This window comes from Macrobrachium rosenbergii, chromosome 1 (genome assembly GCF_040412425.1).
Source record: "Macrobrachium rosenbergii isolate ZJJX-2024 chromosome 1, ASM4041242v1, whole genome shotgun sequence".
Classification (NCBI taxonomy): Eukaryota; Metazoa; Arthropoda; class Malacostraca; order Decapoda; family Palaemonidae; genus Macrobrachium; species Macrobrachium rosenbergii.
Genome location: NC_089741.1, coordinates 58,623,042 through 58,638,463, shown reverse-complemented (window position 1 = coordinate 58,638,463; position 15,422 = coordinate 58,623,042). Strand labels below are relative to the sequence as shown.

The window sequence follows — 15,422 nt, the reverse complement described above, 5'->3', positions numbered from 1 at the left end:
ATATCAACTTTTCCTTATATCATTGTCCTTTTCATCTTTCTAACATCATCTCCTGCCTCATTCTCTCTACATATTCATGCCACCTCAACAATGCTAAGCACTTTTCAATGTGAAGACGGTTATGAACAAAGAGCTATATAACAATTGTTACTCTGGCTTCAAGAATTATGTAAATATATGGAGATAAGAAAAAGATAAGGAACAAGAGAGGAAAGTGGGGCATAATGCTTTTCAAATGACATGAGACTAATGCATGCATGGCATGCTGTATATGACAAAAGAAAACCCAAAAGATCGGTGGTGAAGGGTGAAAAAGCCATTGCACCTTGCACTATGGAGGCTTGCTGATCTCTAAAGAATAAGTGTGAGAAGTGGTAGCCTGGCAGGTGTCATCCGGTTACGTGACAGGAAGAGAAGAATGTGGAAAACTTGTTTCAAGCTAAAGGGAATGAGCAACTGAAAATGGAACTTCATCCACAGAGTGAGCATATGCCTTTTTGTATTTTACTATCCATAAGAGAGCATAAATGCGACTAGCTACGGTACTAGAAATGACATCGGGATCCCTACCCTCCCTGACCTCCATTACTTTCTCGGGTTAGCCAATGCCACTTTTTTCGGTATCTTTCTCTCCCAATTTCGGGCCTAGTGCTTTTGGCTTGGTCTATATGCCTATGCTTTGTAAAGACACCTGGTCACTCATCCAGGTGGATCTGAATTGAATCTGATACATTTCTCATTTTCTTCGAGGTTCAGTTCTTCCTCCTTCTTTTAGGTTTGGGTTAGTGAGGGCACAGAATTGCCACACCGACGGCCTCCACTTATGGAATACTTATATAAGTGCATATTGCAGAGTGCAATGACCGTTTCTAGCCCAGGTCCGAGAAATATACAAGAAGAAGAATGGATGAAGAACGAGGCTTAACCATGAAGGAATCAATATACCTTTCGGCCTCTTAAAGGAAGAAATGTATTACGTGACAGGGAAAACACCGAAGCAGGGAAAGAACTCCAGGTAAAGAAGATATCGAACTATGTATTGATATACAGTAGTTGCACTATGCCTAATCACCGTATTTCATCGGTTTAAAAAAGTTAAAGATTAGCATGCGTTCGCATAAACTTTCGTTCTGGTAACATTGCCTTCAGAAATTGCATAGATGATACCATGTAACCATGATACCAACTTTCAGATGGTTAACCACTTCAGTTTAAGAAAAAGCTAATCAAATTTACTGTTCCTTGTGAGAGCTGGCTTCAAATCATGACCATGACATAAATGTATTCATCTTATGATCGTGTACCAAGTTTAACAAAAAAAAAAAAAAAAAAAGACGAATTTTACCTAGGCAAAGAGAGAGAGAGAGAGAGAGAGAGAGAGAGAGAGAGAGTAGGGGGGACCTTGTCTGAGCTGTGCTCTTTTTCTAATCTCAAGCAAACGGAATGCATACACGAAAGCGTCTTCTCATTTCTAATAATGGCAAGCATTTATATACATACAATTAATATTTATCTTTATATTGTCCGAATAAATAACTTGCATACCGAGATTATTCCATTTAATTTTTCTGTATACACACAAAAACTGGTTTCATTCTTATTCACGACACGTATACACAATTTCAATCACCACAGTAAAGCCGCTATTAGTTCGCATTTTATTGTTCATTTTCATACACTGCACACATGCACAACACAAATAATCATAAACGCATTTCCAGATTAAATGTGGTCATTGATTGCTTTTCCATTAAGTAAATGGAAATCTATATATATGTGTATATGTATATATATACGTGTATGCATATAGAATATATGATCACCTCTTTCTCTCCAATACATAACACTACCTCTGATATATGTCATATGCATGACATTCTTACCTTGTGGAACGCCAGCACAGGTAAAGGCAACGCATTTATCAACCCAGTTTCGGTAAAAACTTGGGCAGGTAAGTCGAAGTGAAAACTCAACTTACCTTCAGATCCTCCGAGTTACGAAAACTTCAACACAACTCTTGAACGTGCATCATAAAAGGGGAAGTGAGGTCACATTGAACTCCTAAATGGAAAAAAGAAATGTGGTTAATCACATCCTACCACAGGCGACGTAGGAGTACCACCAGTAAGCCTCGGAGGAACACGCCAGGCCCAACTCCCTGGCCCCTTATACTGTTGAGCAACCGACCTACCTTCCCACTTTCCAGGATTCGCTAAGAAGTCTTGGCTTCTTTTCAGTGTCACTATTAATGAGACTTCTCACGGATATTCTCAATTCCACTCTTAGCAATAGATGGAAGGACTGACACAAATAGCAAATTAGGTCTGACTAAATCGCTTCTCAAGAAGAAAATCGTACGGTCGGCCTAGCAGAGCGTGGCCTTGTGTACAACTGGTCGTGTTAACAGGCAGCCTGCAGACAGCAGTGAACCCGTTGTCTCTCTCTCTCTCTCTCTCTCTCTCTCTCTTCCCTCCCACTCTGTGAGTTGCCAATAAAGTTTATCTCGCATCTTTGCAAAACTTGTTTTTCGCTACCCAGATGATATTTGATTTAGACTAGCAGGGATAAGTAGTACAGAACTATCTTTTTCATGAGTGGAAGTATTGCAGATAATAAGAACCTTACCAAAACTCAAAAAAATAAAAGATGTTGCGTGCGTTGCAGTTCCCATAGCACGAAGCAATACATGAGAAAACTGTGGGTCGCAAAATACCGTTATATATTCCCAAATGACTTCCTTTTCTCCGGTGTTTTAACCATCATATCATTCAATTATCATCTAATGCAATGCGGGACAAGAACGAGAGTTGGCATGTTTTATATTCAATTATAAGCAAGCAGTTTGGCTGATGAAGTTATCCCTACTTGGCAACGCTACAGAATGTCCTTTTAAGCAATTTGTTTATAAAATAAAAAGTTATACTGATATTTCACTGATAGGATGTATTACTTTCAATTGTAGTATCACGGTTTCAGTTCTTGCACGATTATTGGGGTCTCGCAATATTGCTTTATCACAATTCTAGTATTCGCTTGTTAATTCTATACATAATTTCACGTTTGATTATATATATATATATATATATATATATATATATATATATATATATATATAATATATATATATATATGTGTGTGTGTGTGTGTGTGTGTGTGGTGTAAATAATTAAATATTTGACTAGTAAAAATCTGGTTTGTCTTCATTTCAACGTTATTCAGTCTACCCTTTTGAATTTTTTCAGTTAAACTGCATCGTACAAGATACAGAGGATACTGTATTCGTAAGGAAAATATATGATCATTTTGACGCGGTAGTACAGATTGGTTCTTATAGATAAAAAATGTAGAATTACTTTGACAAAGTTTAAAAAAGTTCTGTATCGGAACAGAGAATTCATTGCGGGCAAATGAATAAAACGTCTATTATCATTTTACACAAACTTGCTGCTGCTGTTGATTTAGCTGGCTTTGATTTATCACGGGCTCTGCTACCAGAGCATCCCGTAACCAAACAAACATGACAGATACCGGGTAGGACATATAACAGGTGAGTGTCATGGTGAAACCAATTACACGATTATACATCTATCTTGTCCCGGCAAGTTTTCACGAACACGAAAGACCAAATCAAATTTTGTTATCGAATCTTTAAACAGGTGATTCAACGGACTCTCCCACAGACTCTGGCCTGGAGTAAGCTGATAACGGTTCGTATCAGAGGGCGTCTTGGCTTCTTTCATCACAGATCAACAAGCTAATTACTATTCCTCACCTGTTTATACCGTACAATACCTTCGGACTCTGCCCGGGTGCAAACTAACGAGAGTTGAATCAGTCAGCGTTTGTATAGGTTTCCCACCAGTAAGCCTATAATGCACCTGATTTAATCTGTAGGATCAGCCAAAAACAGCATAGGTTGTCACGTATTAATTTTGCACTACGGGTCCTGGAATTCATCGAATGAAAATTTTAAGCTGACTGGCTCGGCTATTGATAGATGGTCAGTTAAAATCGAGTTGTTGCTTTATTACACTGGCCTTGTGCCAGCATGGGCTCTTGCTCGTATGAGAAGTCCGTACTTCTAGAATGGAAAATTAAACTGTCAATCTAATGCTACTGGCTGGGAATCAGTGGTCATCCACGTGCCTCTCTCTCTCTCTCTCTCTCTTATATATATATATATATATATATATATATATATATATATATATATATATATATGTATAAGAGCTATATATATATATATATATATATAGCAGTTAATATATATATACACCGACATACTACAACCACGCAATCTAATATATACATATATATATATATATATATATATATATATATATATATATATATATACATATATATATATATCAACATATATCCGATATTCACTGCAAATCCATGGCTGTTAAGTTCTATAACCTTTTTATACTCAACGAATACTCGTTCTAAATAAACCTTTGGGTTCAATAACTTGCAAAGCAAGCTTCCACTGAACGAACAGCCTGAGCACAAAAAGATGAAACAGGAAGGAGAAAATAACCAAGCAAATGACAATAAATCAGCAAGCAGCTATTGCACCCCCTGTGTAGAACATGGTGCAACGTAAACAGTAACGGTGCATGACGATTCACAGTACCGGTAATTCTACGGCGCCTCCTTCAGACCTGAGCTTTGTCATGAATGATACTACCGGGTAGAACTTGTTTCACAGCTTCACCGTAATGGAGAGTAGTATCATTCACAGTTTTACAATGAAGTCACCCAGTTTTATGGTTATTAAAGTGAGGGCGCTTCATAATAAAAAAAAAATAAAATCAAGATTTTCTGTGCTGGCCGATTTGACTAGCATAAAAAACGGCAGTTCATTTTGCTACTGCTGGCAGTGTTAAATATACAGCATAATTGTAACAAAATTCCGGTATCCTTACAGGAACATATGAACCTCATACGGTGCTGATCAGTTGCATCAGTAAAATCTGCGGCATTCTTTGCAAGTTGAATGCATCAGAAGTCTGTTAGTCCAACTGTAGGCTTAAGGTAAATGATAAAAAAAAACTACGGTCTACGGGAACATCAAAACTCTGTGAATGCGTACATGCGTATGGTAATTATTAGCGAGCACCACTATGCTCTCGTTAATGGTCCGGCAGCTCTCTTTTAGTGGTTAAGTCGTGCTCGCAACCACCGAGACCTCTTTGCAGGTGCAGGACTAGTCCCGATGAAGTACGTCATGAGCAAAATACTTTATTTTTTTATTTTCTAGATTACACCTGAATTATATATGAAAACCGCCTAACATGCCTAAGATATAGTGAATGTAACACTGATAAATTTTCCTGGGCATACTTAATTTACTCTGGGTCCTCCAGACTCTCGATAATTGACCCCTTCAAACAAGGTGTCAAAACACAGCATCCTGTCCTTATTAAGCATTTTTGGGCAGAGAGAGAGAGAGCGTTGCCACTACGACCTGCTTTTTGCCCTTTGTTTTGGTTTCTTAATCATTATTACCAATTGCAGTTTTTATGTGTACCACGGCATGCTGAATGTGACATGAAACAATGTGGGAGAAAGTGGTTGCTCGCAAGCGTTGCTTTGGTCAATCAGTTTATAACTCGACTCTCTCATAAATTGGGGGAGAATCGAAGGTCATTTTTATGAAGGATGTCGGTATTATAAGACGTGTGGACATCCTTTACCTGGGAAAATAGGTTTACTTAGAGTGATGTTTCTCTAGCCACCTTTGTTGCTGCGGTTGTCTCTCCTTACTCCACTCAGGTAACTCGGTTACTTCCAGTAGCTCATGCTATCGGCATTCATGTTGTTGTTGGTCAACTTCAGAATGACAGCATTATAGAAGTACCGGTTCCAGGAGACTAGGTCTATCTGCAGAAAACGACGGTATTACCTGATCCACCATTATGTCTTTTAACGACCAGTTACCCTTTTCGTAAACAAATTCGCTTGTTGTTTTAATTTTACTTTGTTAGTGGTTTTCCACTCTTAGTGAGACTGAAAAGGAGAAACGTACAGATTCTCGAAAGCTCTTTGTGTATTTTTACTTTAGGGTAAATGCATGAATACAGTTCCATTAATGTGGAATTGTTTTCTACAACTTCAGACTCATGCTACCAGCCCGAGTTCGAGTCTCCGACCAGCTACTGAAGAATTAGAGAAATTTATTTCTGGTGATAGAAATCCATTTCTCGCTATAATGTGGTTCGGATTCCACAAAAGCTGTGTCCCTGTTGTTAGTAACCAATTGGTTCTTAGCCACGTAAAATAAGTCTAATACTTCCAGGCCAACCTAGAGAGCTGTTAATCAGCTCAGTGGTCTAGTTAAAAGTAAGGTATACTTAACTTTTAATGGGTGTTTTTAATCACCATTATCAATACTGGATCAAAATGAAGTTCCAGTGCCGTTTCTAGCTATAGATGGACTAGGCGATTGCCTAGGGGTCCCATGCCACCGGGGGGCCCCTGGGGTAGCTTGGAAAATTTAAATTTCCCAAGCCACTAGGGGACCCCCGATTCTCTTTGAAAATTTTTAACTTTCAAATTTAAAATTTGAAAATGTAAAAGATTTTATCATGTGCACCTTATATTATATGTATACCTATGGCAATTTTCATTTATTAGCATTTGTGTAATTAATTGCAGTTGTTGACACTACAGATTTCTGTGCTATATAATTCGTTAGACCCATCATTCCCGTTAAGGGACCCTAAACCCTATATTTTAGGTAAAAATGGTCGTCAAACCGAAACCTAGATAAGCAACCCACAGTATACCATAGACATTGTACTTTCAGTTTCGGTGGGTTTTTTTGAAAAGTTATGAAAGCAGTCCAGAACACATGTCGCACACGGCGACCTGGAAAGATTTACAGCTCCATTTGCAAACTGGAAAGACAGTAGACCAAGCTGAAAGGACACTATTGGAGGCTAAAAAGAGGCGCTGGAGAGATGTCCTGACTCGCTTAATCTCCATCATCCAATCTCCAGCTGAGAGAAATCTTGCATTTAGAGGTTCATCAAACACTTTGCACCAGCAAAATAATGGGAATTTTTAAAAAGAGGTGGAGTTGCTTGCTAAATTTGATCCTGTCATGAAGCAGCACATTGAGCGTGTTGAGAGTGGCCAGTTCAGTCATTCCAGCTATCTTGGAAATATCATCCAAAATTAACTTATTGCCTTAATCAGTGGGAAAATAGTGGATACAGTGGTGACTGAGATTAAACAGTCCAAATATTATTCAGTCATTTTGGACTGTACTCCCGATGTAAGCCACCAAGAACAGATGTCAGTCATCATAAGGACTGTCAAAATGGACAGAGCACCAGAAATCAAGCAACATTTTATGGGATTTCTTGTAGCTTCTGAAACAACATCCCTTGGTTTGTCATCACTGATTTTGAAGAAACTGATGGAGCTGAATATTCCCTTTGATGATTGCAGAGGACAATCATATGATAATGGTGCCAATATGAAAGGGAGGAACAAAGAAGTTCAAGCCAGATTTCTTGAGAACCCTCGTGCACTTTATGTTCCATGAGGGGCACATTCCCTAAACTTGGTGGTATCTGATGCAGCAACAGCTTCAACAGATGTCACTGGCCCTTTCAGCAATGTACAGAAACTGTACAACCTTTTTTCAGCATCGCCACAAAGATGGTCACCTAAAGGAACATGTCATTGCTGCACTCAAGACTTGGAGCGACACAAGGTGGGAGAGCCATATTAACAGCATAGAGGCTGTGTGGTATCAGGCCTCTAATATAAGGGAAGCTTTGCTGAAGATCAGGGGAGTGACGGATCCTCTGGCCAAGGTTGAAGCCCAGAGTTTAGCAGAAGAGGTGGGGGTCATACCAGCCTTTGCATGACATTAAGCACTGGAAATGAAAGTAACATTGATGGAAAGGAACTGGCTGTGGAAGTAAAAAACTTGCCAAGGTTACCCTCAGATGACATGACGGCTCTTGAGCTCCTCACCTTTATCCACAAAAAACATTTGGAGGAATTGCATCCCAATCTGTGGGTTTCCCTGAGAATCGCCTGCACTCTGCCTGTGACTGTGGCCTCAGCAGAGAGGAGCTTCTCAAAGCCGAAGCTCATCGAGATATATCTAAGGTCTTCCATGGGACAAGATAGACTCACTGGTCTTGCAATAATTATCATCAACCATGAGGTGGGCAAGCAGGTGTCATATGAGGACATCACTGATGACTTTGCAAATAAAAAAGCCAGGAAGCAGACATTTTGAGGACAATACATTGTTACTGTGAATAATGTGAATTATTAGTTGTTTTTCTGGTAAGTGTGTGATTGTGATGTTAATTTAGCATTATTTTAAGTGTTTTTTTTATTATCTTTGCACTTTGAAATAGATGTGATGTGTAATAGTTTCTTGCATCTTAGTAGACCATCTAAAGGGCTAGGAATTGGTTCATCACAGTTTGACAAACCCCTCGGGGATATATGAAGTACCTACCTACCTATCTATCTAGGGGCCCCCAAACAGCATCTTGCCTAGGGCCCCCACAAAGCTAGAAACGGCCCTGAAATGAACACTCTTAGTGCCTTTGAAAACATATTTAGAATAATCTTTATGGGTAAACATTAAAAGGTATAATGCCCTATTTGCAGGGTGGAGATTGGAGTTGGTTTCCTTATAAAAGCTGTCGGATCGTCACACAAAGGCATACAATAGGATGCAGGTGACCTGAGGTCAATTGTTCTTAATGTCGACACAGGACAGGTAAATACAACAACATGAAAAGTTAAATTACAAGAATTGATGCAATATACTTGACACATGTACAAAGTAAACATGCATAAATAAATCAGTAATAGATACGTATTTACATAGATAAAAATGGTTATTTAGCGTGACCCAGGTTTGTAGGAAAGGCACCGTGAGAAAACTGAGAGGTTCACCATAGAAAACCCGTTGAGCGGGACTTTATAATACCCACCCCCAAGACATGGGTGAGTCTGATCACCAGGGTATCTGCTGGGCAGCTGGAGGAGTGTAGTGCTCAAAGTCAGCCTGGGGGTGGGGGGAGTGGGAGTGGCTGTGGCACTGTCTGGGTGCTTCTGGGGCCACCCACGACTTTCTTTTGGGTTGGACTGGCTGCTGGGGTGACGGTCCCTGCAGAGGGCTGCGTGAGTATCGTCGACGACTTCTCCAACGGCGGCTTGAGATTTTGTTGATGACACCAGTCGTCCTTCCCATGCACATGGCCGGAATACTTGGTGTTCCGCCCAGCAAGTGGAAGGGCCCTTTGTAGCCTGGTTAAGGTGGTGGCGGATGGCGTCGCTCCTGGGACGAAGACGTGGGTGGTGGAGGACAGGCTGGGAGGCATGAAAGGTGTCATCCTATCGGTATATGTCTGCTGGCAGGGGGCGAACTTCCTGACCATGTCACGGAGCCTCTGGACTGACAGGTTGTGGCGATCTCCTGTGATGAGTTCGCCCGGGACTACGAGGGGTTCCCCGTAGACTTTCTCTGCTGCAGATGGGTCGCCGTTGGCTCTGGGGGCGGTTCTCAGCCCAAGGAGGACCCAAGGTAGCTGGTACTTCCAATCCTCGGCGGTGCAGCGGGCCATGAGGGACGCCTTCAGGGACCTGTGGAATCTTTCCACCAATCCATTGGCCACGGGGTTGTAGGCGGTGGTGGTGTGGTGAGAGGTCCCCAGCAGGCGTGCCAGGGTGGACCACAGCTTAGAGAGGAAAGCAGGACCCCTGTCGGTGGTTATGTGGTCCGGGACACTGAACCAGCTGATCCAGCTGGAGAGGAGGGCCTCGGCGCACGCACTGGCAGTCGCTTCTTGCATGGGCGTTGCTTCAGGCCACCTAGTGGAGTGGTCGACGATCGTCAGGAGATATCTGTCCCCGCCTGATGGGGGAAGGGTGCCTACCACGTCTACATGGATGTGTCCGAACCGCCTCCCCGGCTGGGGAAACTCGCCCACCCCTATCTCGGTGTGCCGCCCCACCTTGCTGGTCTGGCACCAGATGCACTGTCTCGCACAGGCTGTCGCGTCCTTCCGCATACCGTGCCAGACGAACTTCTCTGCCAACAGCTTGGCCATCATCCTGCCGGAGGGGTAGGACGGCCCATGGATGACGTCGAACACCTGATGGTGGCAGGAGGCTGGTACCAGGGGGCGGGGTTGGCCGGTGCTTACGTCGCTCAGCAGTGTTGGCCCCCCAGGGGTGAGGGGCATGTCCTCCCACTTGAGCAACGTGATGGCAGTGCAGTAGGCTGGAACCTCTGGGTCGGTGATCTGCTCCCGGGAGAGGTCCTCGTGGTCGATCCCAAACCGCACTGCATTGAGCTCAGTCCTTGAGAGGGCGTCTGCTACAGGGTTCCTCCTGCCGGAGAGGTACTTGATTATGCAGGTGAACTCCGTGATGGCTGCGAGATGCCGCTTCTGCCTGGAAGACCATGTGTCCCCCTGCTTTGTGAAGGACCAGCAGCGCCTGGTGGTCCTTCCAGATTGTGAAGGGCGTACCCTCCAGGAGAGGAACTTGAAGTGACGCATCGCCAGTACACCGCGCAAAGTTCCCTGTCGAAGATGCTGTAGCGGGACTCCGTGAGGCTGAACTTCCTGCTGAAGAAGGCGATGGGCTGGGGGCTCCCGGCGACGACCTGCTCAGGATCTGCCCCACAGGCGACGATCGCTGTCGCCAGCTGGAGGGGGCGCCAGTCCTGGTGGGCTGGCGGGTTGCCGGGGAGGTGGCCTTCGTCAGGGAAAAGGCCTATTGCTGTTGGGTCCCGGGCTTGTAGGAAAGGCACCGTAGAAAACGGGAGGCTCACCATAGAAACCCCGTCGAGTGGGGACTTTACACACCCACTCAAAAATGTATTGAAACACTTTCCAGAAGTTTTTGTTCACCTAAAAATAATTTGTTCTTTTGATATATACGAGGAAATGTGCTTTTCTTATTCTATTTTGGTTAACAATATAAAAAAGAATGGCGGGTAAAAAATCCACATTACAAAAAATGTTGAAACATTTTGAAAAATTTCGCGTCAGATGGTAGGGTAAAAAAGTCAAAGAAAAACTATAATTAGCATCCAGATAAAGCATATTAACTAAAAGATAATATTGGATACTCATCAACGAAATTATATGATTAGAGGTAGAAATAAATCTACCATAACCGTTGTCTAAAGCACAAAAAAAAAAAACTCGTAACATCGTATTTTATTGTTTGACGCCACAACTTAGGCAGGAAGTTAAACTGTATCATCTTCACTTACACCGATAAGATGGATAACAGACTCAACCACACCACATTATCTCTCGGGTCACCGATCATTCGATTGCATGGGGTTAATGTTTCTATGGGAGATATTGCTCGGCAGCTTGGCATAAATAGAATAACCATGTATAGATGGACGAAGACAGCGAGAAAGAGGAAATATAATAATCTATTTAAAAAACTGGAAAACGACCTGCCTAACTCCCCTGACAACCGTTGTTGCTTTCAAAAGAGAACATTATGCCTTTCCTTCAAATTGAAGCCCAAACCATTCGCAACAGGCTACATGAGGCTAAAATATTATTTCATCACATTCCCGCCTCCATAGCAGAGAAACAAAAAGAAGAGAGGCTGGGCAGGGTCTGCTTTACAATATTATCCAGTGGCCGATGATTTCCGGAATAAAGTCAGCTTTTGAAATAATGAGACTTCTCTACTGGTGAGCATGGCAGTCTTCTTCTTACACTGCTGGCGTGCACTCAATATAAGGTCAGCTTTATGGAGGTAAACTAGGTTAATGTTAAGCTTCTTGGTAGTTTTAACTCTTTAGAAGCTTAGGTAATAAGCAATACACAAATAGACGTTAAATTTGTTAGTCCAGTTCAGTAGATTTTAAGGAAGCGATTAAGCATATGCTCCTGCTTGTCTCTTACTGCTGAAGACCTCAGGTTTGAATTTGTTTTGTGCAAATATTTCTTTCTTAGGCGAAACAAACTTGTACCTTTCAATTCTTACGCCTCAGGCGAGTTAGTCTAACTCAGCGGTGTGATGGAATTTCATGTTTTGCCTTCATTCTTATTTGTTTTTTCTTTGTTCAGAAACTGCATCGTCTAAAAAAATAAGGTTCGTAATATCTCCGGCCTCTTTAAAATCATCCCATTATTATGCTTGATTTTATGTTCTCACACTGGCTGAAATTAAAAATTATTCATAGTAGCATGAGTCTTGTTAATGGAAAGACAAATCGACAGTTATGTAACTACAAATTTCTTTGAAAATAAAATTATACAGAGAGCTTTCGACAATCTGTACGGTTTATCTACTCAAAGGGGAATCGTACAGAGTCTCTGTATGATTTAATTTTTAAGATATATTTAAAGTTACACAACTGTGAATTTGTTTCTCTGTGGCTGGAATAATAGTGAATGTACTAGCAGTATAGAATTTTTTCATATACCTTGTTATGTAATTTCAAGTTTTCATAGTTAACTAGAATTTCCAAAAAACAGTGTATCCTTCCAATTTCTTTTTTTTTTTTTTTGTTTCATTACTGCCAACAATTTTAAATCTTATTAATATTATCACCTTTATTAAGGGAAAGCTGTTGTTTATGTATCTCTTCCAATTCATGATCAGTAAAAGGAAAGCCCCTGAGAATTCCACGTGAAGATAGCGAATATGTTAAATGTCGAGGACCGTATTGCTACGTAGAAAGTTTGGCCACAAAATTACTGAATGTAAAGGGGAATCGTCACGCGTAGCTTGATTAACATACATTTTTGTCGGTTTCAGGGTTAGATTGGTACATTCTTTTCTTTTACTTTTTTTCTATGATAAAGAGCAGAACTCTTTCCAGAGGTGCCTTTGTGAAAAAGGAGGCTACACATGACAAAAAAAAAGAAACATGAGTTTACCTCTTCCTCCGGCTTAGTCTTAAACTGAACCCAAGAGATTTCACTCTTATTTTTTAGTGTAACTAATCACACTCCTTCCTTTATTCCGCTGTCTAAATAATCTCATAAAATTAAAAGAGGAAACCTCTGCAGGGAAAGAAGATACTTTATAGTCACTGTTCCCGTAGGGGTGGGTTGCATTCCTCACCTGTGCCAGTGCTGCTCAGTGTACTCACGTGTGCACTGTAGGCACTCTTCTTGTCTTTGCAGAGTCCCTTCGACCCGTAGCTGCAACCCTTTTCATTCCTTTTACTGCATCTCCGTTCACATTCTCTTTCTTCCATCTGACTTTCCACCCTCTCTAACTATTGTTTCCTAGTGCAATTGCGAGGTTTTCCTCCTTTTACACCTTTCAGACCATCTTACTGCCAATTTCCCTTTCAGCGCTGAACGATCTCATAAGTCCCAGTGCTTGGCCTTTGGCCTTAATTCTACATCCTATTCTATAGTCACCGTGGTGACAATAGTTACCAAAACTGAAAGACAGGACAGTGTATTGAAACCTCATATTAGCTCTTGCTTTGATTGAGAACATTTCAAAAGATATATACCACCAAGATACTTTCCCTTCTTAGCTCTCTACCTGGGACTTACTTTAGAATGTAATCCAACTTTTTTATATCATTTTAATATGTCATTATTTATGAGAGCATATTTCCTCTCAGTAAAAGCATCGCAGTCAACTACAAGAGATCAGAGCCAACTAATAAGCAAGAACATGACCATACAATCTTGAATCTCAAAAGATCCCCAAAGTACAGTAGTAAGCGCCTCTAAATTGACTAGCAAAGGGACTTACATTCAGGTGAATTTAAAGGCAATTAAAGTGATAACAGGAGTAATTTACAAAGAAGGCGAGTAAATGCACAGCTATGCAGTGATTTATGTAAAAAGTGAACTTTTAAAAATACTGAATTTATCTTGCTCTATGAAAACCTACAAATAAACGGCATACAAAAATTAAGTCAAAGGAAAAATGCTTATATCAGTTTCTATAAGAATTTAAAAAAAAAAAGCCCAAAACCAAAGACACAAAACAAGAAATGGAATACCAGCATTAAAATCGAAAGAAGAGCATCAGACAAGTAGCTGAAAGAAGATGACACAGCTTGCAGACCCAGATGAGGGATTTGTAAGAGGTGCAAAAGAAACATATGCAAAAGCTACTGGGTTACAGATTCAGGCAGTTTATAAAGTGTCACCTGGCGCCGAACCGCAGAAGACAATGAGATTGAGTGTGACCTGAGGTCAAAAATACCAATACACATACAGTGAGCAAGCACCCATAAATACAAAAACATACAGAATTCCAATATGGATATAATCTTGATGCTCAAGGCACGAAGAAAATACACGATACATAATTTGTGACAGTTGAACAAATACATGGATTTAAATGGTAGAAAATCGTGACCTGGCCGCGTTAGGCGTAGCGAACTGTGTGGTGAAGAAAGTGGGAAGTCACCAAAGAAAACTTGCTCAGCGGGAGAGACTTAATGAATGACGACCGAGACTCCGCTGAGGGCGATGTGGTGACTTTACAAATACTTCCCCTAAAGACGTAGGACACGTCTGATTAATCTGCGTATCTGCTGGGGCGGCTGAAGGGTGCCCACGGCTTTTGAGAGGACGAGGGGCGCCCAGCGCATGAGGCTGCTGGGCTGCTGATGCGGGAGGCCCTTCCTGGGACGGCCGCGGCGCGCCGTTCTTGCGCGGCCTGGCTGTGAAAAGGTGGCTGGGCAGGTTGCGCTGCGTGACGCCTGTGCTCTCCTCCAGGAAGGCGGGCTTTACCAGTCTACTGAAACCCAATGTTCCTCCCGGGAGTGCCAGCAGGTGGCGCCTTGCTGTTCCGCTCCAGCACGCGGAAGGGGCCCTGTAGGGCCTGGTCAGTGGCGGATGGACGGCGTGGAAACCTGGACGTAAGACGTGGTGGCGGATGACAGCCTGGCGGGTGTGGTGGCCAACACGGTGTATGTGCGCTTGCAAGGGGCGAACTTGCTGACCACATGGAGCCTCTGCAGTGATGGGATGTGGCGATCTGTCACAAGTTAGCCTGGGACCAAGGACTCTCTGTAGGTTTTTGGCTGGGACGGGGTGGCCAGCTCTGGGGGTGGTTCTCAAACCGAGGAGGACCCATGGCAGCTGATGTTTCAGTCCTCAGCGGTGCAGCCGAGCCATGAGGACGCCTTCAGGGACCTGTGGAATCACGCTGCGACCTGCGCCATTGGCCGCCGGGTTGTATGCCGTGGTGGTGTAAATGCGGGTTCCCGGCAGCTGAGCCAGGGCGGACCACTTAACTCGGACAGGAAGGCGGGGCCGATTTGCCAGATGTGGTGGGGATGCTGAAGGCGACCCAACTGGAAAGCAGGGCCTCGCGCCGCGTTGCGGTGGCTTCTTGCATCGGTGTGGCTCGGGCCACCTTGTTGAGCCAGTCTACCACCGTGGGAGGTATCTGACCGCCCTGATGGAGGAAGG

General features: G+C 42.5%; 1 protein-coding gene across 2 annotated transcripts in view; it reads right to left on the bottom strand.

The window, feature by feature from the left end:
- Positions 1–2,444, bottom strand: part of LOC136838763 (solute carrier family 22 member 2-like) — a 57,391-nt gene extending 54,947 nt beyond the window's left edge. Inside the window, exon 1 of one of the 2 annotated variants that reach the window (XM_067104252.1) lies at positions 2,192–2,444. The gene's annotated coding sequence lies outside the window, so the exon portion shown is untranslated. The other variant, XM_067104263.1, reaches the window with a different exon arrangement.
- Between the last annotated feature and the right edge of the window lie 12,978 nt (positions 2,445–15,422).